This window comes from Maniola hyperantus, chromosome 12 (assembly GCF_902806685.2).
Source record: "Maniola hyperantus chromosome 12, iAphHyp1.2, whole genome shotgun sequence".
Taxonomy (NCBI): Eukaryota; Metazoa; Arthropoda; class Insecta; order Lepidoptera; family Nymphalidae; genus Maniola; species Maniola hyperantus.
Window position 1 is genome coordinate 4,299,739 of NC_048547.1, and position 24,533 is coordinate 4,324,271.

Consider the following 24,533-nt stretch of genomic DNA (forward strand, 5'->3'; position numbering starts at 1 on the left):
AGAGTGCGCTCTATAGATCTCACCCTTAGTAATTTTAATTAAAGTGAGACATATTTATGCCAGCGATATAACGCTGTCTATTTTAACAGTTTCTTAAGTCTCAGCAAAATCAAAGTGCGCTTTATAAAATATCAACCTCAGTTAGCTTTATTTTGCTTTGTAAGCCTTTAAGAAGACTGCGTCTGAAAAATTCCTAACTTTTCTCGTAATTGAGTACTCAATAAAACAGCCTTTCTTACAATTTTTTTAAAGAATGACTTGTTTTACACTTCTTTATATCGTTCGAAACTTATTCTTACAATATTTAAAGTAGGTATTGAACCCAAATCACCTAAGTACAGTACGATTCAAACGTAAATGCGCCCCTGAAGTTTGCGCACGACGTTGCGCACCACACACATTTTGGGTGTCCGGGGCAGCGGGGAGGGTAACAGCGCACGTCTCGCAACTTCACGCAGACGCATTTAAGTTTGAATCGTACTGTACCTACTAACCAAACACGGACTCACAATAATACTATTACAGAGTATGGATAAGAAACTAAAAACTTGTCAAAGACGTCACAAAACGAAAAACACCAATTTCACGCTAATACAGGCTTAGTAAATAAGTTGGTCCAGTTTTTTTTTACAAACTAACTGCGTCAGTAGTCAGTACACATTATTACCACAGTCCGTTCACTATAACTTTTCCCCTGACGTCATGTTGGCACTATTGCTTTATTTTTTATAATTTTTTAGTGTTTACCTACACTTCAAGGAAATTACTAAATAATTTTAAATACATATCAAAAATTGCGTAATTGATATGTATTTAAAACTATTGCTTTGTTTGCTTTATTCCTTAGAACTTAGGGTTTATTATTGTGTGATTTGCAATGGTGGCGTCAGGGGAAAAGTTATAGTGAACGGACGACTTCGTCCGCGTGGACTACACAAATTTCGAACCCCTATTTTGCCGTCTTAGGGGTTGAATTTTTAAAAATACTTTCTTAACGGATGTTTACGTCGTAATAGCTATCTGCATGCAAAATTTCAGCCCGATCCATCCAGTGGTTTGAGGTGTGCGTTGATAGATCAGTCAGTCAGTCAACTTTTCCTTTATATTATTATTTATTTCCTTTTATACATATAGATAGATAATAATATTATGCTGTTGTTAGGCAAAACTCCAGCTAATAATAGCAATCAACACTGCCACTAATTGAAAACGCTTTTGATGACGCATAGAAGCGCGATAGAGGTTCGTTCTGGGTATAAATACAGGGTGTAACCAGAACGCTAGCAAAAACTTAGCGTTATTGTTATACTACCTAAACACAAGCCAATCCAATATAGCGCGCAAAACACGGGTCAATGCCCCGCCTACGACGCGGCATTGAATCCAAGTGACCTACTTGCGCAACGTTCGGTGACCTCTAGCGTCAATCACCTGTCTTCGTTTTTGCCAGCGTTCTGGTTACACCCTTTATGTATATTACGACCATGTATATTTCGTCATTCTTTTTCTCACCAAACTAGACTCTTTAATGATGATAAAAATGTTATAAATCAAAGCATTGTTTGGTATAAATTATTATTAATTAAAATTTCATCTCATCAAAGTTCATTAACAGTATCCTATAGCTACCTAACCGGCTTTTTTTTAACAGGTTCTTGTAATTTTTAATTCTAATGAATCTTTATGACTCAATCTTTAACGACATAGGTACGTCAAAAAATATACACTCATAAAAAGATGGTACCTACTTAACTATCTTTTTTTATGTACCTATATTTTTTTTTAAAAATCTTGTATTTTCTCTCCCTGATTTACGACAAAATATTTTATAAACTACAAAACATTTTAAAATATTTAAACTTTAAGGTTTCCGTACAAAATCAGTCATTTTGTTATCTGTTAAAAGGAAAAGCTGACTGACTGACTGACCAGCAGACTAACTGATCTATCAACGCATAGCTCAAACTACTGGACGGATCGAGCTGAAATTTCACAAACACGCTAAGAAAGGATATTTGAAAATTCAATCCCCAACCCCCTTAGGGTAAAATAGGAGTTTGAAATTTGTGTCCATGCGGACGAAGTCGCGGGCATAAGCTCGTTTAGAAGATAATAGCATTATTATTATACGGATATACCTATATCTACTCTCACACATACATATATACATATATAAAAGCCACAAAGAAATATAATACACTTACATATATCAATATAGATAAACTTACATACACTTTACATAAATACATATTTGTACCGGGCGGAGGATTACACCCCGGCAGGGGAGACCAAACGGCCGGGGGTCAGGGCGACAGGTTGAGAAATCGGCGGACTATCCTATTATATATTATTCTATCCTATCTCTATTCTATTATATATTATATATATTTATATATTATTATTACGACCTTACGCTGACTTATGGGTAGGTACGGTATTAATAAAAGCACCGCAAGCGTTGATTAATTGATTCTCGCCTTTTTATGGATGGATATCCGACACACTGAACTTTTGACCAAAGACCTTAACATTTTGGTCTACTGTCACCGTTATCATTGACATTTATTATATTTTGCTAACTTGTAATCAATGCCGGCACAACTTGTCTTACAGTAAATATTTCATTTTATTATTCACAAGCTTTTTACATCCCAACTTACAAACTTCACCTTATATACTTAACTAGCGACCGGGCGGGTCGCTAGTTAAGTATATAAGGTGAAGTTTGGCTTTGCACGGGTAGCATATTAAAAATTTCGAAGGGATCTCTATTTTTTAAAATAAAATATAGCCTATGCCACTTAGGAATAATGTGGATTTGTACTGGTGACAGAATTTTTAAAATCCGTTTAGTAGTTCAAGAGATCACCCGCTACAATCGGACCAATTATTATTATGAAAAACTACTTACCAGATCTCGTTCAAACCAAATTTGGTGAAAGTTTGCATGGTTGCATGTATATCATATATTTTTTTAGTTTTATCACTCTCTTATTTTAGAAGTTACAGGGGGGGGGGGGGGCACACATTTTACTACTTTGGAAGTGTCTCTCGCGCAAACTATTCAGTTTAGAATAAAATGATATTAGAAACCTCAATGTCATTTTTGAAGACCTATTTTTTCATCAAACGCATATGTGTGGGGCAGGTACACGTATGGGTTTGATGAAGAAAAAATTGAGTTTCAGTTATAAGTATGGGGAACCCCAAAAATTATTGCTTTTTTTCTATTTTTGTGTAAAATCTTAATGCGGTTCACATAATACATCTACTTACCAAGTTTCAACAGTATAGCTCTTTTAGTTTCGGAGAAAAGTGGCTGTGACATACGGACGGACAAACAGATAGACAGACAGACAGACATGACGAATCTATAAGGGTTCCGTTTTTTGCCATTCGGCTACGGAACCCTAAAACTGTAATGAATTGAAGGTCAATATAACCGTTCATAATATAATTTATTAATTTGTGAAATAATCAAATATGTTAATCGTAAATAATATTTTTTACACATCAATGGTTTTTTCTATTTAAAACAGCTGTATCAAAGCTATAATTCATTGGGTCTATCATTGAGTTTAAATTAAACATTATAAATTATATTTTGTTAATGTGATAAAGTAATTGTGGCAATCGATGAAGAAAAAGACAAGCTTTTCTTTTCGGGGAAAAATTATACAGCTACAAAAATGTATGATCAAATTATTATACTGATCATAACGTTATTGAATAAATGAAGCAATAATAATATAATAATTATATAGCAATAACAATGATGAAAAGTGGCAAAAGTTACTGAAACCTGCTCTTATAGAAAAATGGGAAATATTAGGTAAGTACCTACGAAATATTAGATACGCTAAAAAATAGGGTGTGCTAATTCAATGACAACTCATTGCGCTCCAATTGGCAGATAGTCAGGGAAGGCAGAAAAACCAGATTATTAACATCTTTTAACAAGCACCTCCTTGAAACCTACGGGTTTCTGTAAATAACCAAATAACAAGTACGGCTTGGCTAGTCTGCTGCAATTTTTTACTGTCACTAGCTTATGCTCGCGACTTCGTCCGCCTGGACAAATTTCAAACCCCTGTTTTACGCTCTTAGGGGTTGAATTTTTAAAAATCCTTTCTTAGCGGACGTCTACGTCATAATAGCTATCTGCATGCCAAATTTCAGCCGATCTGTCCAGTAGTTTGAGCTATGCGGTGATAGTTCAGTCAGTCAGTCACCTTTTCGTTTTATATATATATTTTTTTTTAAAAAAGATCATTAGCCATGTTAAATGACTAATATTCCCATTTCCTCTCCAACTAAGCATGAAGCTTGTGCTAGGAGTAGGTACGACAATAGTGCAACGGGCGGGGTTTGAACCGTCGACCATTCGGTTTTCAGTCCACTCCTTTACCGGTTGAGCTATTGAGGCTCTATTTAGATTATAATATTCCTTGCCTCTATAGGTGAGAATGAAAAAAAGAACAAAATGTGCCTTTTTCCTCATTAAAAAAACTTCGAAATATAGACACATACTTGTTTTTCAAAAAACCTAAAAATTACCCAAGTAGATGCCATTTAACTTTTCTTATGAACAAAGTGACAAAAAGTAGACAGCAAGTAATGTAAGTGGTTTGTTTTGTTCACTTTTATTTGTTTCCACGGTGCTATATGCGTCAACTACACAGAACCGCATACGGAAAATAATTATTCACAGCATAATGTAATAACGCCTTTGACTCTTGTTAACATTTTGGTAAAGTAAATATTTTCTTTAATTTCCATATTATTGAGGTTGAAACGCGCTGAGTTGTCAGAAATTGATGGCCAAACAGTAAAAAATATGAAAAACAGAACGCAGGTCGTTGTACGTTTCAGTTCTGAGGACGTTCAATTTTTTTTTTTGGTTCGATTCCTGGCAGGGATTTGGAATTTTATAATTTCTTAATTTCTGGTCTGGTCTGGTGGGAGGCCTCGGCCGTGGCTAGTTACCACCCTACCGGCAAAGCCGTGCCGTGCCGCCAAGCGATTTAGCGTTCCGGTACGATGCCGTGTAGAAACCAAAGGTGTATGGGTTTAATAAAAACTGCCATACTCCTTCCAGGTTAGCCCGCTCCCACCTTAGACTGCATCGTCACTTACCATCAGGTGAGATTGCAGTCAAGGGCTAACTTGAATCTGAATAAAAATAAAAAATAAAAAAATTCCCTAATAATTAGCTGAATAGCCCGGGGCTTCGTGAGGGTGGTATTTCAGAATTTAGTCGTGGGTAGGTATCAGTACCCTTATTATAAATGCGAAAGTGTGTTTGTTTGTTGGTTTGTTGGTTTATTGGTTTATTGGTTTGTTGGTTTGTTATTCTGTCCTTCAATCACGTCGCAACGGTGCAACGGATTGACGTGATTTGAATGGGTATAGATAAAGACCTGCAGAGTGACATAGGCTACTTTTTATCCCGGAAAATAAAAGAGTTCCCACGGGATTTTTATAAAACCTAATTCCACGCAGACGAAGTCACGGGCATCAGCTAGTATTCTTATAAAAGTCTCCAGATTCAAAATCTCAGCAGTTTTTAGCTGTACCTTTTATCATTTATGGCAATCATTCAGAATGTATTAGTTTATTCATTCCGGCTTCGCTCAGTGTGACTCCAAAAATCTTTTCTTAAGATATTTAATGGAATTAGGAAGTATCTATTAATAATTCACTAGAAAGAAAGAAAGAAATAAATAAATAATGAAAATGCATTTATTTCTGTGATTTATTTGTTGTTAATGTAGATAACGGCCATACGACGATTAATTGCACCGTGCAGTTGGGTTGAAATATCGACAAATAAAAATGCCATAATCGTGGTATGTAGTATGTACCCGTTATCTACATTAAAATATGTCGTTAAACCACGAAATAAGCTTAAAATCATTATTTGTTGTTAGTGCCTCAGATAAAAACAAGCATACAAATGTAACGTTTTCATCTGTGACACCATCCCAAATGGGTGTACCTACAGCTCAGCATAATGTCAGGACTTATTATATCTGTAGTGTGTCTGTCTGTCAGTCTGTCTGTTAGCTTTTCATGGCCCCTGTATTTAACCGTTTTTAAAGTTCCGTACCCGAAGAGTGCCAACGGGACCCTCTTACTAAGCCTCAGCTGTCCGTCCGTCTAATAGCCTACCTGTATAAAACTGCGTGATTCATTTAAATATAAGTACGTACTTACCTAAATAAAGAAAGGTCAGTTGATTCATTGACTGACTCATCAACGCCTAGCCGTTGAACCTAGAAACCTAAAATTTCGCACAAAGGTTCCCTTTATGATGTAAACTAGCTTATTACTAGACAAGCTAGACTAGATAGACTAGCTAAGCAAATTTCAAACCCCTATTTTACCCCCTAAGGGGTTGAGTCACACGAGTAGATATTTCAGTTTTCAAAAATCCTTTCTTAGCAGATGTCTAAGTCGTAATAGCTACCTGCATGCCCAATTTTAGCCCGATCCGTCCAGTCAACTTTTCCTTTTATTGATATAGATAAGAATTAAGGCCACATTTTTCAGAATTTCCACAACAGCGAACCCGCGAGCAGTCGCGTATGCAAAACAAAAACAATATGATAGCGCCACTATATTTCGCACAAATGTTAATTTACTGTCAAGTCTAACAAAAGTTTATAATACGATTTATTAATGAATCGTAAACTAGATAATTACGGCTCCTTTAAACTAATCGTTGTCGTGCCTAATACCGTTAGACAGGCTATCAAATAACGTAATAAATTTGCAGCTTTGCCTAACTTTGGATGTGTTTGCCGAATTTTAATGTGGATTACTCGCCAAGGAACAGTTAGTTTTAGACACGAACACTCAAGGAAATAAAAAACATAGCAAAAGTGTAAAATTTTACATTAAGAACGATCGCATAAGATTTGCTAATTTTCTATTTTTTTTTGTGATTTTTACAAACACTGCTCTCTTGCAAATCATTATCATGGAATCTGCCGAACGTTGCCCAGCCCAGTTGAATAATATGGCGACTAACCTTTTTCTTAAAAATAGTCCTACTTAGCTGAATCGTGTGTCCCAGGCATAGATACTACCTACGTAATCTGTCTCTACTTATACTCGTCTACAATTATTTTGAGTGCAGAGCTCTCATGGTGGGCTCGGACATGAGCATTAGACATGATTTTCATCATACTCGTGTTCACGGACATGATCTTGCAAATATCAACCTATATTTTTATAACTCGGACAAATAAATGAAGTGCTTAAATGACAAAATCTAATTATGAAATTTGGGGTTACTTTTTATGCGGTAAAGTCACGAAGAAACATCATTTACCGATCAAATGGGTCTGGTTTCAAATAAAATTTTTGTCCACATCGAAGTTGTAAGCGTTTGTAATAAACAGATTGTTGACCTCTCTAATTAATAACGGACAAAGTGTAATAAATCTCGGACGATATTTTTATCTGAGTTCAGGTGTGTCGTATCATCTTTTTATTGGAGATTTGTTATTAATATAATTAGACGGTCACGTTACAGTGGAAGATTTACCATACCACACACTTCAACGGACTGTAACGGATTAATTTGATGAGTTTGCAAAAAACATGTTTAACATACATAGGTGTAAAAGTTAGTGTTAAGTTGAGTAATAATTAGCAAAGCCTTAATTTTAAAAAAGTATTCCAAAAAAAAATTTTATGCATGCCTATGCTGCATTTTACATAAATTAAAATAAAATAAGAAGCGGCTGACCTATCATTAGCTTGCGTCTGGACTAATTCAAGATTAGTCTCAATTTGCTAAATGTTCAATATATAAATAATTCGATTAGTATTTAAGTAGCTGTTATTGTTAATTTTTAAAACTCTATAATATTATGTTAACAGACCATAATAATTATATGAGCTTTAATAGAGAACAAAAAAAAAAGGAGAGAGATGTTTTCATAATAATAGTATTTAACTATTAGATATTATTTAACCATTTGATCATTCTTTTTATGGAACTATAATAAATAATAATAATATTTTATGTATTTTTGTATTAAAGTTTAATTTACCACCTTGTTAACCTTCGACGAGGCGATACCTACCGCAGGCAGCGACGATCGACCGTGTCGGTAATGTTTCAAGCCTTATTATAAACCTGATCGAAAAAATCTTTCTTCGATAATTTCGATACGCTGACAAGTAATTAATATTGACAAGACAAGAAAATGGAATATTTCATGGTATTTTCATGACTTTATTTCAATTCACATGTACCTACAGCACGCGGCCGAAAGTGATGAACATCGGCCTTTAGAATGACATTTAATCTTTGTCGGCCTCAACGACCGAGAGAGTGCTCTACAAATCTGCTGTCTCCTTCTAAAGATCGATGTTCATCACTTTTGGTCGCGTACTGTATATATTTTTAACGTATTGAATTTTTCTTACGGCATTTTCATACAGTACTTTCATTTAGTTTTCTTTTTATATGCAGCCACACCCCATAGTTAGCTACGACAAAGTTAACAAATAACTTTATTCTTATTTTAAGATTAAAAGGGTGATTCACTAAAAGTGATACTCCCTACCGAATAATTTAAGGGGATGACTCATTCCCTGTTTTGGTTTTCATACCATAAATAAAGACTTCTTTACACTGCTGTTATTAAAAGTGTGAGTGCTATGCTTTATTTTAAAGTATAATGTCAAAACTTATTATGGATGTAATAATTTTAAACTCACTTCCAAAAAGGGGGAGGTTCTCAATAATTCGACCCAGTGTTTATTTTTTTTCTATGTTGGTATAGATACACCGATTTTTTCAAAATTTCTGGACCGATGTGATTTTTTTTTACTCAATATTTGGCGAGATAGTTCCATAAAAATTTTTGGACGCAATTCTTAAATTTTAGGTACCCATTCCTCAGTCCTGATACTGCAGGGTACTGTAATCCAAAGCTGCGGGGATTTAGGAACTGTTGATGGTGAATTGATATTGTAGGTACCTACCAAGATGACGTGTTGACTTCATCATTAAACTTCGAATCCTAACTTTTTGATCCAGATGCTGCACATTACCTACTGCAATAAGCTACGAGGACTGAGAAAATACTGATTGTTAAATAATATTTAGGAATTCAAACGCATAATTTTTATTATTATCCATCCATAATTCATTGAACTCCATTTCAGTCACTCCACGCCTTTATTCCTGATAGTTGCATTCAATTCGCGCCCGCTAACTTGTTGATATAGCTTTGCTTAGTATCACACATATCTTTCAGTGGATAGTACGCTTTAAGATTTGCCGTGCCTAGGTCAATAGTTCAAGCGCAATTTCAATAATTCATTAGCTTTTTAACAGTTTCTATGGACACGTTCTATATCTATTAAACGAGATAGTAAAAAAGTAAATGATGTCATTTGATCTGAGTCATCTATTTTTTGAAATAAATTATAGTCAAAATTTAACAATAAAATCTTATCTATGAGCCAATATGGCGTGGTTGGTTTTGTTTATTACCTACACGTAGGCAGTCCGGGCCTATAATATGAACTAGCTTCGAACAAATGATGCGTTTCTGTTATCTATACTTATAATATTCCATAATATAATCTCTTTATTTACATCCACATTTTTATGAGACTATTCAAATATTTTGTCTTCACCCCGATTGTACCAAGATTCAAATTGAGAACATTTATTATATAAAATTAATCAGTATAAGTTACAACGTCGTGTGATAGTAGTAGCTTATTGTATCAGTGAAAAATCAGTAAAAGAAAAACATCAGTCAACAAATGTCTTGGGGTTTACTATTTGCTTTAGATTTATTCCATCGCTCGCCAAATGGGATCACAAACGCGAAATGTATGGAAAAGTATGGGCCACCCGAGTGCAAATTTGTTGCACGCTTTTTATAAAAATATTTACTTATAAGTATTTAAAATTCTGTGCTCTATTACCATTTAATAATACCGAAATGCCTTAGTGTAGTAAACGTTTAACGTAAATACGAAATTTTATTGAAATTGGTTTTATATCAATCGAATAAAACTGGTTTTTCTCCTAATGGTCGGGTAAAAAATGCGTATTTTGGGGAAACTTCGCGTTTTTTTGTATCGAGCCAAATGTGCCAATCGTGAGTTGGTCTCATAGTTCACTAAAGAATAATTTTTATAATATTAAAAATAAATAAAGAAATTTGTAGTTTTTGAGGCCATTACTTGATTTTTTGAACATCCAAAACGTGTCTTTGGGACACATAGCGTCTTATACAAGAGTGAAATTAAATTAATACTTACCTACTAATGTCAGTTAAATTTTCAAGAGGTTTATAATATTTTTGTTGATCGCAATCTTCTCTATAATGGAAAAATTCTATGCCAAAGTTTAAATTTTTAGATGCATTGAATTTTGTTTCGTTAATGAAGAGGATTTTTTTTGGTTTAATATTATGATTAGTTTCAATTATATCAGTTGATATGATAAATGACTACGCAGGATTAACTATTTCCGCAACAGGCCATTTTGTGCAAAAAAAATTCTGGCTAATTTATTTAGGTTCTTTGATACTTTATAGTGTACATCGTGATTTAGTTTACGATTTAAATAATAACAGACATAAAAAAGACCAGGAATAATTTTAACTGTCGAAACTTTATATTGTGTTCCGCATAACATAGATCAGATGGGTAATTAAGTTTTTATGCATCTTGAAATTCTTAAAACAATAAAAACACCAAAGCTAGAACACCTACACATAATCCAAGGAAATATAATATGACTAGAAGACCACATGGACAACGAAGAACATATTAGAAAAGAATCTTACGCCAATTTTAAGATAAAACTTTGAATAATTGATATTAATATTGAAGATTGCAGTTATCACAAAAAGTTGCCCATCATGAATGCGTGAAAATATAAGCATTGTGTCTATTAAATAGTTATTTATGCTACTGTTGTATAAAGAGGGGCATTAAAACACGAAAGTCGGTTTATCACACGAGGCTAAGCAGAGTAAAATCTGTCTCGTTATGCGAGCAGTATAGCGCTGTCTCTTTTTTACAGGACTGTTATAATGAAATTCAGTACAACATTATAATACTCGTTTGGATGCTTTAATGGTTATTAAGATATTGGGTGTTTTAAAGGTTGGCAATAAGCTAACTGTTTCGGAATCTTTTATAGAGGATTTAAAGCATGGGTGTAGATAAAATATAAAACGGCAAAGTATTCGAGAGTCAAATCAAATGTCTCAATCTGGAAAAAATTGCAAATATGCTTTATAGGTTACTTAGATTCTATATTGATGAATAAATACGTTAGTGTCTAAAGCTTACAATAACAACCGGGGTTAAAAACGGATTTAGAACACAAATTATGCCTGTTATTAGATGAAATATGACATTGAATGGCAAAAAATTGAGTCAATCAGAGTTTGTAATCAGATACATCGCTATTGATTCTTAAACCTTTCATTCTATATTATCATCAGTAGGTACTAAGCATGTAAATACGGATATAAATGGATTAATAGTGTAAAAAAACAAGACAACATTATCATCAGATCTTAAGTTTTAAAAAACACAAACGAGCACTTTTTGCGTTCACAGCAAAAAGTAAAAAATTCGCCAAATATGTCGATAGGTCAAGATGGGCACTTAATAATGTAAAAATAAAAGGATGCCTGTGACTTCGCCTATGTACCTACTTCATGGTCACTGTGTACCTAATCAATTAAAGCTTACGAATATTTTTTTCTTGTAACCCTTAAATGCAATCTTATGGATCGTGGATGGTAAGTGGCTATAAAATAGAAGCGCGTTACCTAATAATTATGAAGTACCTAACCTAACATAAAATTCTAATTTCTACTTTAAAAAAATACTCTATTGCAAATAAGTGTTGTGTTGTATGAGTCTTCTTTATAACTTCGAGATATTTGAATTTCCAGATCGATTTAATCGATCGAGCTTTAAATTTTTCCTCACTTTTTTGCTATAAAATGCAGATGCAGTGGTACACATTTAAGATGTACCTACTATAATTTACAGTACTGGACCTTGAAGTATTTTTTTCTAATTCATCAATTAAAAGCTTTTTATTGGTTTGTAGAGATAAAAATCTCCAATAAATGTTGAGTGACAGATTTATTACACAAGCCAGTGTTTTGCCGGTCTCTTCCTGATTGAGATTATTTCCAACTTTTTGTATCAAATCAGCATAAGGTTGCTAATCTGTTAAATCTGTTTGGATTTTTTTGCTCAAACAAAACTTCCATTAACCAAATGCTTTTAGTACAAGCTTTATTTGGAATTTTACGACGTTTATTCATGTTTTGTGACATGTTATTGCTTAAGTGGGATATTTATAGATTTTATAGTACGTTGAAAATCATAGTTTAAGAGCTCTGAGATCAGGATGAGACATGCTGGAGCCAAACTTCGGTAATAACTGTTTTTTTTTGTGTCCGCTTTTTTGTTCTCCTGTTTATCATCATTACCAACCGATAAACGACTACTGCCGCTCTCTCTTGTAGGGTTTCTTTGTATTTCTTTCTTATGAAACAATAAGAAAATACAATTTCTCTATCTTGTGATTATGAACAAGAAAAATATCGTTAGCTAATATTCTATCGCCATTTACAAAAAGGTTCCACTGTGAATGTTGAATCAGATTAAGTAGTAAATTATATTACCATAAAAATATCATAAAGTATACCTACCCATAGAAATTATGGCCTTTATTTAAATTCGTCTTGTATAATTTAAACTATTAATAGATAATTTTATAAAATAGGTAAGCACAAGTTTATAGCTAAAAATAAAATGTCCAAAATTGCGACATTTCTTACAGGTACATAGGGTTATACATAGATGTTATAACATGGGGTTATTCAAGGGGTGGACCAACAAATTCCTAAAAGGCCGGCAACGCATCGGCGGCTCCTCTGGTGCTGCAAATGTTCATGGGCGGCGGTAATCACTTAACATCAGGTGACCCGCCTGCTCGTTTCCTCGCTATATCTATTAAAAAAAAGGTAAAATTTTTATACATACATAATAATAATCTATTTAGAAAATAATTAAGAAGCTGAGCGTCCACAGTACCTACTAATATGTATTTTATACTTACACACGCTGCATGATCTGTGCAAGTGGCATAATATGACCTGTGGAAGTATGTACCTTCAAGTGACGCATGTCCAGCTGTGGAGTGTGGACGTGCGCCCGTTGAGTCAAAAACAACGAGGATACCTACTGATCCAAAAGAGGATATATTGTATACTCATAGATACTCGGGTGTTACGTGCACTTATCTATAGGTTAAGTTCAAAGATTACAGCATTGATGTTTATCATTACCTTTGAAATGCCGCGCAAACAATTTAAGATGAGATGTCTAAATTTTCAAAGATTATTATTATTTATCGCTTACTAATCGCTTACTTAATAATTATGACTTGTAATATTATGCATCTATCTATTCCCATCACAAAAACTTATGGATATCTCTTCAAGCAATCACCATCGTACTGTTTTGATTGTGGGATTTTAAATTTTTAGGGTTCCGTGCCTCAAAAAGAAAAAAGGAATCCTTATAGAATCACTTCGTCGTCTGTCTGTCTGTTCGTCTGTCGTGTCTGTCAAGAAAACCTACAGAGTACTTCCCGTTGACCTAGAATCATGAAAATTGGCAGATAGGTAGGTCTTATAGCACAAGTATCCGGAAACCGTGAATTTGTGTTTACATCTCAAAAAAATTAAAATTAACAAATAATTAGTATTTTCAATTATCAAAGTAAGATAACCAAGTGGGGTATTCTAAGAAAGGACTTTACCTGTACATTCTAAAACAGATCTTTTTATTTTATATTTTATGCATAATAGTTTTTGATTTACCTGTCGTGCAAAATGTCGAAAAAAATATTCGAGTACGGAAGCCTCGATGCGTGAGCCTGACTCGCACTTGACCGGTTCCTTTTTTCATTTTGAGGTAAAGATTAAAGAACCCTAAAAATTGTTTTTTTAACTAACATGGACGAAGTTGTGGGCCTATGCCACAAAAAATATATTTTGGAACACTCCACCAAATTAAACTACAAGAAGGCTTAATTGCGTTTACACCACCGTTTCGTACTTCATTACATCTCCATTTATTTCATTATGTGCATTCTTAAGTATGCCACATCAAGTTCCTCATTAAAAAGCTTAATATATTAAGAGGAACTTCCGCGTAATAATATAATGATGAGTAAGTCTCAGAATTTCTTACTTGATACTTCTATACAGGCTGTGTTTGTGTGAAAGGTCAGGGTGGACCAAACTACGCGGTAATTAAAGGTTATTTTTCGATGATAGCCATCAGTAAAGCAGTTACTTACACTTCAGTCGGTTAGAAATGTTCAAATATATTATAAACTAGCTACCCTGGCGAACTTCGTTCCGCCTAACAGTCGATTCAATTTTTTAAATTTTTCTCTCCGTAGGAACCATCCTCGTACTTCAAGGAATATTATAAAAAAAGAATTAGCGAAATCGGTTCAGCTGTTCTTGAGATTTGCGATGTGCAACACATTTAGTGATTCATTTTTATATTATAGAGAAGAGATAAACTATATGATGGCGCCACTTCTTACGCGTGGATTTAGGTTTTTGTTTTTCTGAAATAAAAGTTTCATAAAATATCCTTTTCCAGTCTCCAAGATTAGTATTCGTAGTAGAGTATTTTTCAAACCCGAAACGTATAGAGTGCAAAACTCGGGTCAATGCCCCACCTACAACGCGGCATTGACTCCGAGTAGCCTACTTACCCAACGTTCGTTGATCTCTAGCGTCAGTCAGATGTTTTATTTGCAATATATCAGTGAACTTTTACAAAATGTAGGGTTATTATTTTGTATTTTTTCGCGTTTTTTTATGGTATCATATCAGGTATCATCAGTACTATTACCTGTCTTCGTTTTTGCCAGCGTTCTGGTTACATCCTATGTAAAAAAATACGACTGAAGGTAAATAGTGTCCAAACAGGACATTTCTAAGTGTACAGACTTTATCTGCGTGAAATAAAAGTCGATGGTTTTTAGCAAGCCTTGGCACCAAGGACCTAGTAAGCAAAAAGTCGATCCATACCTACCCATACTCGTACCAATTATTTTGGCATATCGTCAAGTAAGTACCCATAAAATATGGGTAAAACATTTTTGCGGTTTCCTCAAAGGCGTCAGAACTTTATTGGCTGCAATTATTTTATCGTTGCGATCCTTATAAGTTACTAGCTTATGCTCGCGACTTCATCCGCATGGACTGCACGAATTTCGAATCCCTATTTCACCCCCTTAGGGATTGAATTTTCAAAAAACCTTTCTTAGCGGATGCCTACGTCATAATAGCTATCGGCATGCCGAATTTTAGCCGGATCTGTCCAGTAGTTTAAGCTGTGCGTTGATAGATCAGTCAGTCAGTCGGTCACCTTTTCCTTTTATATATTTAGATTTCGTTTCCTAATTTCATTTGACGGCCTCACTGCTGCAGTGGTGAGCGCTGTGGTCTTATAACAGGAAGGACCTAGATTTTCTGGCGAGAGCAGTTTTAAAAATTTGCAATTTCTAAATTGGCTAGCTATCACCGTGGCAAAGTTGTGCTGCCAAACGATTTAGCGTTCTAGTAGGTATTATTATCATCATCAGCATCAACCAATAGACGTCCACTGCTGGGCATAGGTCTCTTGTAGGGACTTCCACACGCCACGGTCTTGCGAAGCCTGAATCCAGCGGTTCCCTGCGACTCGTCTGATGTCGTCCGTCCACCTATTGGAGGGTCTTCCAACGCTGCGTCTTCCGGTGCGAGGTCGCCATTGCAGCACCTTGGGATGCCAACGTCTATCCCAGTAGGTATGGTAATGGGTTCAATAAAAACTGCCACGATAACTTTCCAGGTTACCCAGCTTTAATTTCAGACTGCATCATTACTTACCATCGATTCGTAATTCTAAGATGAAAAATTTATTTCTAATAATAATTTATCATGCCTGTTATACACTAACTTATACAATAAAAGAAGCTGAGCGAATCAAGGATGTACTTTTTTTTTAAGTCAAAGGTATGTAGATAATACGTATACCTACATAATATTAACTACAAGAGTGGAACTTGAACCAATGACCATTAGGATTGACCATACTCTAGTTCATTGCATAATGAGGCTTTTACAGCTTGAAGAATTATGATGCATTACCTAGGATTTTTGTTTTTTAAATTTTGGATAAACTGAATACTTAACTTTTTTAAAGTGAAAATATTACAATAAAACTTAAAGCTAGCCTTATCTAAATACTATACAAATCATGCCCGTACATCATCCCATACATTCATACTTAACTTCAGTTTTCACGTTTTTAACATAAATACAGACCATAATTATTGTAGGAACAATTGAATTGGCTCGTCGGAAGAAGACTGTCTTGAGGTATAAAATAAATTACCATGTAGGTAGGTACATTATTTTCATCTCGAGACGACGGCAATGTCTTTATACGAGCAAGTTGAATGGGGATTGGTGACTGACGCAGAAATTTATTCACTAACGCGCTGAAATGGCATGGCAATCAAGTCCTCTTACAGATAACATATCTTTCACAATAATTAATCTATGATATCTTTATTAATAACTAAAAGATTTAAGACCAGCTTTATTTGCGTAAAGTATCAGTTTGACAGTTCACCGTGAAAATAATATAACTATAGTCTGATTTTTAATTCCGTGTAATTCTGACGTTTCTTAATGTTACCAGAGATAAAAAAATCCCACAAAGAAGAAAACTTTAAATATTGTACATAGGTAAATTTAAGTACATAAATCAATTGCCGCATGTATGTAAGATCATCACTTGAGAACAAATCAACCGATTTGGCCGATTTTTTGTTGTTTTCGTAAAGAACAGGGTTTTTGTGAAAGAATTTCTTAAAAAATCCTGAATCATAATCTAAGCGTGTACTTTTAGGCACATCAAGATGATTAAATTAAAAGGAACTAAAAATAAACTTAGAAATGTTCAACATATACTCGTAAGTCAAGATTACATCCTCAAATCAACCGGTCCTATAGCGCCAGTTTCCACTTTCCACTGTTAAACATTGCACCCTATTTTAGTGCGAAGTGATGTCTTAGGGTTTTTTATATTGATAGGGATCTAATGTAATTTGGGGTAAAATCGAACTTCAGGTGGTGGTCACACTGTTTTTCATACAAATAACTCCCCTGGTGTATAAGATGACAACGTCAGAATTCCGCCGAATTAAAAATCAGAGTATAGCATTCTTGCGGATATGACATGAGGCAGTGCAGACATAGAGTTATGAGGGGGATTCCAACATCAATGGTTATGATACTAGGTAACCACATCACTGAGTGCAGATCTTATCAAATTATTACTAACCTATGTATAAAAATGTTGTTGTAACATTTTCAACTAAAAAAACAGTCGAAGTTCATTAAGTCATTAAATTTTATTCAATCTCGACTATTTTATTAGTAGGTACCAATAAATTATTGATTTATTTGTACTGCAATAAATAAATAGTGATTCGCCAGACATATTGTCCGTCAGTTAGAAATAGGTTTCCTGTTCCAAACACCTGTGTTATGACTACCTATAACCCAGCCAATTCCAATTAAGACTTCTAATTTGGACCCTAATTAATAAAATATAATTTATGCAAAGTCGTAATAATCGCTAATTACCTACTGGATATTAAAAATAAAATTAAAAATGATAAATAATCAGTTTGCTTTATTTTTATTATATTGACCTTTTTTGGTTTAAAAATGGAAAGGACAGATTGTCTAGACTCTAAGAAATAATTTATAAGAATATTCCCGTAATCTCAGCCCATAGATCTTGATCTTTGTCATCTACAGACTACGGTCTATTTGGGCTGCAAATTGCAAACACCAGTCTCGGTTTTATCTAGTGTTTTAGTCTGAAAGTGTGGTGTAAAATGTTCACTTTTCATTAGGTTGAAATTAAAGAAAAATAAATAAAAAATAGCACCTCACACCATTATGTATAGGTCCATATCGTCCAATTCGCATGAAGCTTTTGTACGAAAACATAATAGATATAATTAGATTGCAAGCATAGACGTCGGGCATACTCCGACAAACACGTGAGTTTATCCGTCATACATTTATATGATTATTAGACGCTAAAAAGTTCCTTTTTTCCCGGAAAATCAAAAATTCCCTACGGAATTAAAAAAAACTAAATCCCAACGAATGAAGTTGTGGTTCTATAACAAATAAATAATTAATATTTTTTTTTTTTTTAAATAGAATATTAGCCATATTAAATGATTAATATTCCCCTTTCCTCTCCAATTAAGCGTCAGGCTTGTGCTAGGAGTAGGTACGACAATTATAGTGCAACGGGCGGGATTTGAACCGTCGACCTTCCGGTTTTCAGTCCACTCCTATACCGGTTGAGCTATTGAGGCTCAAAAATTTCATTACAATAAAACTTATATAGGCCTAGCCTTGTCTAATTACTAATTTACTACTACCAACATAACATCATAAGCAATGAATTTTGACATTGAAATCGGTTAGCATACCTAAGCGCCGAAACCAGGCCGAAACGCAATTATTTTGTAAGACACTTTTTAGGGTTCCGTACGTCAAAAGGAAAAACGGAACCCTTATAGGATCACTTTGTTGTCTGTCTGTCTGTCTGTCTGTCCGTCTGTCTGTCAAGAAACCGGGTACTTCCCGTTGACCTAGAATCATGAAATTTGGTAGGTAGGTACTTGTAGCTGGTATTAGGGGAAAAATCTGAAAACCGTGAATTTGTGGTTACATCACACAAAAAAAAAATTGTGGTCATAAACTAATAATAAGTATTTTCAATTTTCTTAGTAAGATAACTATGTCAAGTGGGGTATCATAATATGCAAGTTCTTCACCTGTGCATTCTAAAACAGATTTATTTTTATGCATCATAGTTTTTGAATTATCGAGCAAAATGTCGAAAAAATAAGGCTGCAGTACGGAACCCTCATTGCGCAAGCCTGACTCGCACTTGGCCGTTTTTTTTAAAGGGAAGTCTGAAGAAGCCCTCAAAGGAATACGTAGTTACGTAGATATACGTTTGATGCTTTCCATAATATGCTTATTATTTGCCCCTGAATAACCGTGTTTCAAAGCTTATAGAGAATAATTACTTAATGCGATAAAAGCTGTTTTCATGCTTAATTATTAGTATGCACCTATATACCTACCTACGTGTGAATAATATATCACCCAGAAAGTAGGTGAAGCGTGACAACCATTAAAATTATATGTAACCAGATTTTATAAATCCGATTTATTTACGAATAATCCATTTTTAGGGTTCCTTATCTCCAGAAAAAAAACCCTTATAGAATTACTTCGTTGTCCATCTGTCGTGTCTGTCAAGCTGCCTTAACGGGTGTCAAGGGAATCAAAACCTATAGAGTACCTTTACTTACCGTTGACCTAGAATCAGTCATTGTCCTATAGCACAAGTAGATATAGGGAAAAATCCCTACATCAAGAAAAAAAAAGTATTATTTCTTGTACGATGGTACGGAACCCTTCGTGTGTGAGCCCGACTCGCATTTAACCTATTTTTAAAGAACGTTTACCTTTTAGCGATAATTTATCACATTAGAGACATCAAATCCCGTTACGTTGTAAACATTATCTCGCGTGTTGCTCCGAAATTCAACACCACTCCATTCATAACAATGAAGCCAAAATGACACTTCGCCTGTGTAGAAGCTATAAATATACAGAAGCTGCCAAAACCTGATAATAATACATTCATAAATTAAAAAGAATATTTACTCACAACCGGTATAATCAGTTCGAGTAATTTAAAGATAAGTGCAATCGGTGAATGTATGGGTTACCCGATATTTTTAGAAAATAACTGCTAATTTGACAAAAAATTCTTGTGTGGAAGGTAAAGGGAAGAGACTACGCGGTTAGTAAAAACAGTCATGCTGGTTCGACCGGTTAATGTTACCGGTTAAAGACCAGGGATTTAACTTAATGGAAGGTTGGAATTTGTCAATATGTCAAAATTTTGCTTTGTTTACGAGATATATTGAAAAAACCAAGAAAACCTCCTTTTGGGCCTGGTTGGTTTTCACCCCCATCTTCAATTTCCAACCTCTAATTTAGGACCTTCAAGTCAAGAATGAATAGGCATCTTCTAGGCAAGTGCGCTCCATCTTAGGCTGCATCATCACTTGCCACCAGGTCTGATTGCAGCCAAGAAAGTCTATAAATTAAAAAAAAGAACTACCCATTTTTCCTTCAAATTTTTAATGAAAGCAGCCCTGATGCAGCTCTGATGCAGCACTGATGCAACGTTGCTTTTGCACACACTTACCATCTTAAAATCTTCGATTAAGTGATATGATTTTTTTTACTTAGGCAAAGGTAAGGCAAAAATTATTTGTGGATTTTCGTTTATTAAAAGATTATACAATCAATCAAGCAATCAATCAGCCTATTTGCGTCCACTGCTGGACATAGGCCTTCCCAAGAGCACGCCACCACACACGATCCTCCGCCTTCCTCATCCACCCACTTCCCGCTATCTTCTTAAGGTCATCAGTCCAGCGGGTTGGAGGTAGTCCCACACTGCGCTTATAAAGATTATACACATTCCCATAAACGACATCTGGACTTTTTCTTGAGGCGGAGCGCAGGAGTTTTGTGTAGTATGTAGATCACCAATTTTCTAGTAACTAAGAATATATTTTCGTCTTACAAACCTTATAAATTAGTCACCTACGAGTAAGTATAACTACTTTATATAGGAACAAAAATAATATATTCAAAATCGTAAATTCAACATTTTTAGTTCATCAGATTAATCGTTTTAAAATAAGTTTTATTTTATAGCGATTCCGGGTCAAGAATGTAACCTCTATATCTCTTAAAGCATAATGAGCTATTATGATTCATACTATTTTACTTAGCATTAGAAAAGAATTATGCCATTATAGTCGAATGCCATATTTACATAATGAATATTTGGAGATAAAACAAACGTTTGGAACCTGGCTTTGTGAAAAATATTATGTTCTTTAAAGCTGTAAATAGTCGTAAATTGTAGTAAAAAAATGACAGAAAAGTAAAAAAATGTGTTTATAAAACTTGATACGATACCTACTTTGATTGCTTCATTAAGAAAAACCATAAGTACCTCATTTAGACAATAATTTATTCATATTAAGTATTTTAAAGTTTAGAAATTTAATGCATAAGAGAACAGTAATTCTCAAAGTTTAAAAGTACCTATCTAGAGTTTGAAATCTTGAAAACAGTACTTACCTATCAGATCCGAAATGGGGATGAAATATGACTCGCCAAAACGATAGTTTACGCCAAAAAATATAAGAGATACAAATTTTAATCTTGCACTTAGCTCGTAATATTTTGTTGCCCTTGCCTCTACAAATTACGATCTTACTAAGTGCAAAATTAAAAAGAACAAAGATATCTATTAACACATAAAAATCTTTATAAAAAATAATCTTTTAAGAGAAAAACATACCCATTAGAGTTTAGACTAATTTTTTATTATTTTCTCGGTCATTAGTTTGAGAAACTATGCAAATGACCACTTTTATGAACATGGCAACACGTTTTTATGGCTAACAAATTGATATAGGCACTTTTACGCAAAAAAATTATGAGCAAATAAATAATATTGTATTGTATAATATTGTACCTACAGTTTATAGGTATGAACCTATTTATTGTCTGCCCTGTTAGTATTATCTTGTCAAACCCGCAAGGTATAGCGTGCAAAAACTCTGGTCAATGCTCCACCTACGACCCGGCATTGACTCCAAGTGGCCTACCTACGAAATTTTCGTTGAATTCTTACGTCAGTCAGATGTTTTATTTGCAATATATCGTAAACTTTTACAAAATTTAAGGATTTTTTTATATATTTTTTCGTCAGCGTTCTGGTTACACCCTGTATATTATTGATGCTTAAAAATGATATAAGTGCTATGTTTAAATGATACTAAAGCAGTGTGTAGACTACTTGAATTATTAATTTAAAATATCGCAGTTACCGTCTAAGGACTCAAATTCTAAAACGTGATTACATCCCATACATGATTTATTTTTGTCTTCGCAATTAGAATTATGAAGTAGTAATGTATATCTATTTTGAGATGTACTAAAAGCTAAATTAATTTTGTAAATTTTAATGTAGAGTTTTACAAAATGTAAAATCAAATATTTTTTTCTCATTTGGGCAATAATTTGTAAATAATTGTAACCCTTTTTTTAAACACAAAATATTTTTATTTCACGCAGGTTATGTAATTACAATAAGCTGTGATAGCCTAGTGGTTAGGACGTTCGTCTTCTAATCGGAGGTCGGGGGTTCGATCCTGGGCACGCACCTCTAACTTTATGTTATGGAGTTATGTGTGTTTTAATTAACTAAATATCATTTGCTTTAACGGTGAAGGCAAACATCGTGAGGAAACCTGCCTGAGAGTTCTCCATAATGTTCTCAAAGGTGTGTGAAATCTACCAATCTGCACATGGCCAGCGTGGTAGACTATGCCCAAAAACCCTTCTCACTCTGATAGGAGACCTGTAGTGAGCCGGTGATGGGTTGATCATGATGATGATGATGATGTAATTACAGCTATGATAGACCCTAGATCCTACTGGGAAGAATAGGCAAGAAAATCAGAAGCTAATCTTTTCACCAATTAGATATCATTATAATAAATGGGTAGGTACGTTGACAAGGAAATTAATTTAACACAAAAACTACAAAGAATGACTAATAAAACTCAGTGTGATTAACCCTATTAGCACAAGAGACATTAATATAACGATGACAGTAAAAAATGAAAAAAATATTCAAACCATAGATTTCTGTCCAAAACCAAAAATGACATCACACATCGGATATCACCACAGGGTGTGTTAAGGTTGACTCATTCTTAATATTACGTAAAATAATAATTATTTATTATTTAATATAAATAAAATTAAAATACCGCGTCGTTAAAATGAACTAAAAAGTGTAAATCATTATAGCTATGAAAATACTTGCAAGATTTAAAATGAAAAAGTGGGGCGCATGCAGAACAACAAACAATTTTATTTCTCTGCAAATGATATTCAGAACTGCTGTGCGAGTTTTCTATTCTATATTACTTATCTTAAAGCTCATCTGGAAGTTAGTTCAAAATCGACTGCAAAATTCGTATCGAACAAACAAACAAACGAATAGACCGACAAGAAAGCGAGTTAATAAAAACGTGTTAAAAATTTAAAAATAGTGAAAAAAAGACTTCCTATTCAATTTATATAAAATATTTTAAAAAACAGTTGTGCATAGATTTTTTCTGATGGACGTTAGACAAGTGATGATGTAGTCCAACGGCTGAAATAATTTTAATTAGCAGTCAGTAATCGGTCGCAACGTTGTTATTGTTATTTGCCAAAAAACCGTTGGGAAGTATTGGCCTACTAATTTCTAAACGGAATCTTACCAGTAGGAATGTACCTATGCACCATTTAGCGAAACTGAATCGGTTTTTGTCGGTAAAGTAACTAACTCTCGATGCGGCCGGCTGGACTTGCTAGAGCCTCCTATCAAAATCTGAGGCTATCAAGAAATTATAATGCTCGAGTTTTCAATATAGAAATGACACCAAGGCCGGGGCTAGAGAGGTCGTCAGATAAATTATTATAATTAGAAAAGATGATGAGAATTAGAAAGAAGATGTATATTTTTATTTCAGCAGCAATCACATTACTGTGTACCTACATATTCGTATTTATACAAATATATATTGAACATAAAATAAAACGACGCCATAAAGTCTGTTACAAATAAATACAATTATTTAAACTTGAATATTAATGAGCATTAGGTAAAAATAGTCAAAATTCACAAAACTTGTAAATTATTATGTCAATATGTGATAATATACAATAGGTAGGTGTCAAGGTAATAATAATAACAAGGTATAAGGTAATAGGTAGGCGTTATGTAATAATTTTTCAGAGATATAATATTTTTTGGTAGAGATAAGCTTGCCTGCGGACACTACCTAGTAACTATATCACTTTTAGGAGAGCCCATACCTTGTGAATAGGTATTAAAATAAATCTCAGTATTATTATACTTCGCTTCGAGAGAAAAGATGAAAAGAAAAAAATGGTTTTGGTGAGTTGAAAATTTTATTGTCTTTTTGCTAAATGCCATCTTACGGCATAAAATCAAACCATTTCTTAGTAAAGGTAGTAAGGCGTTTCCTTGCGCCATACCAGAGTAAAGAGACCGGAGACTCGAGGCTCATAATAATTATTATCCTTGATTGGTATTCAGCCTACCGGCGAAGACCCACTCTCGTAACGAACCTTAGCAGTAGGTACTGCTAAGGTTTGTTACGAGAGCGGGTTCTTCTCACAATATAACTTTTATTGACGTGATTCTGCTATCTAAAACAGATGGCG

At 34.1% G+C, this 24,533-nt stretch overlaps 1 protein-coding gene across 2 annotated transcripts in view; it reads left to right on the forward strand.

Moving 5' to 3' along the window:
* Nucleotides 1-24,533, forward strand: part of Osi23 (DUF1676 domain-containing protein Osi23) — a 64,260-nt gene that overhangs the window by 3,058 nt on the left and 36,669 nt on the right. The gene's annotated exons all lie outside the window — the stretch shown is intronic.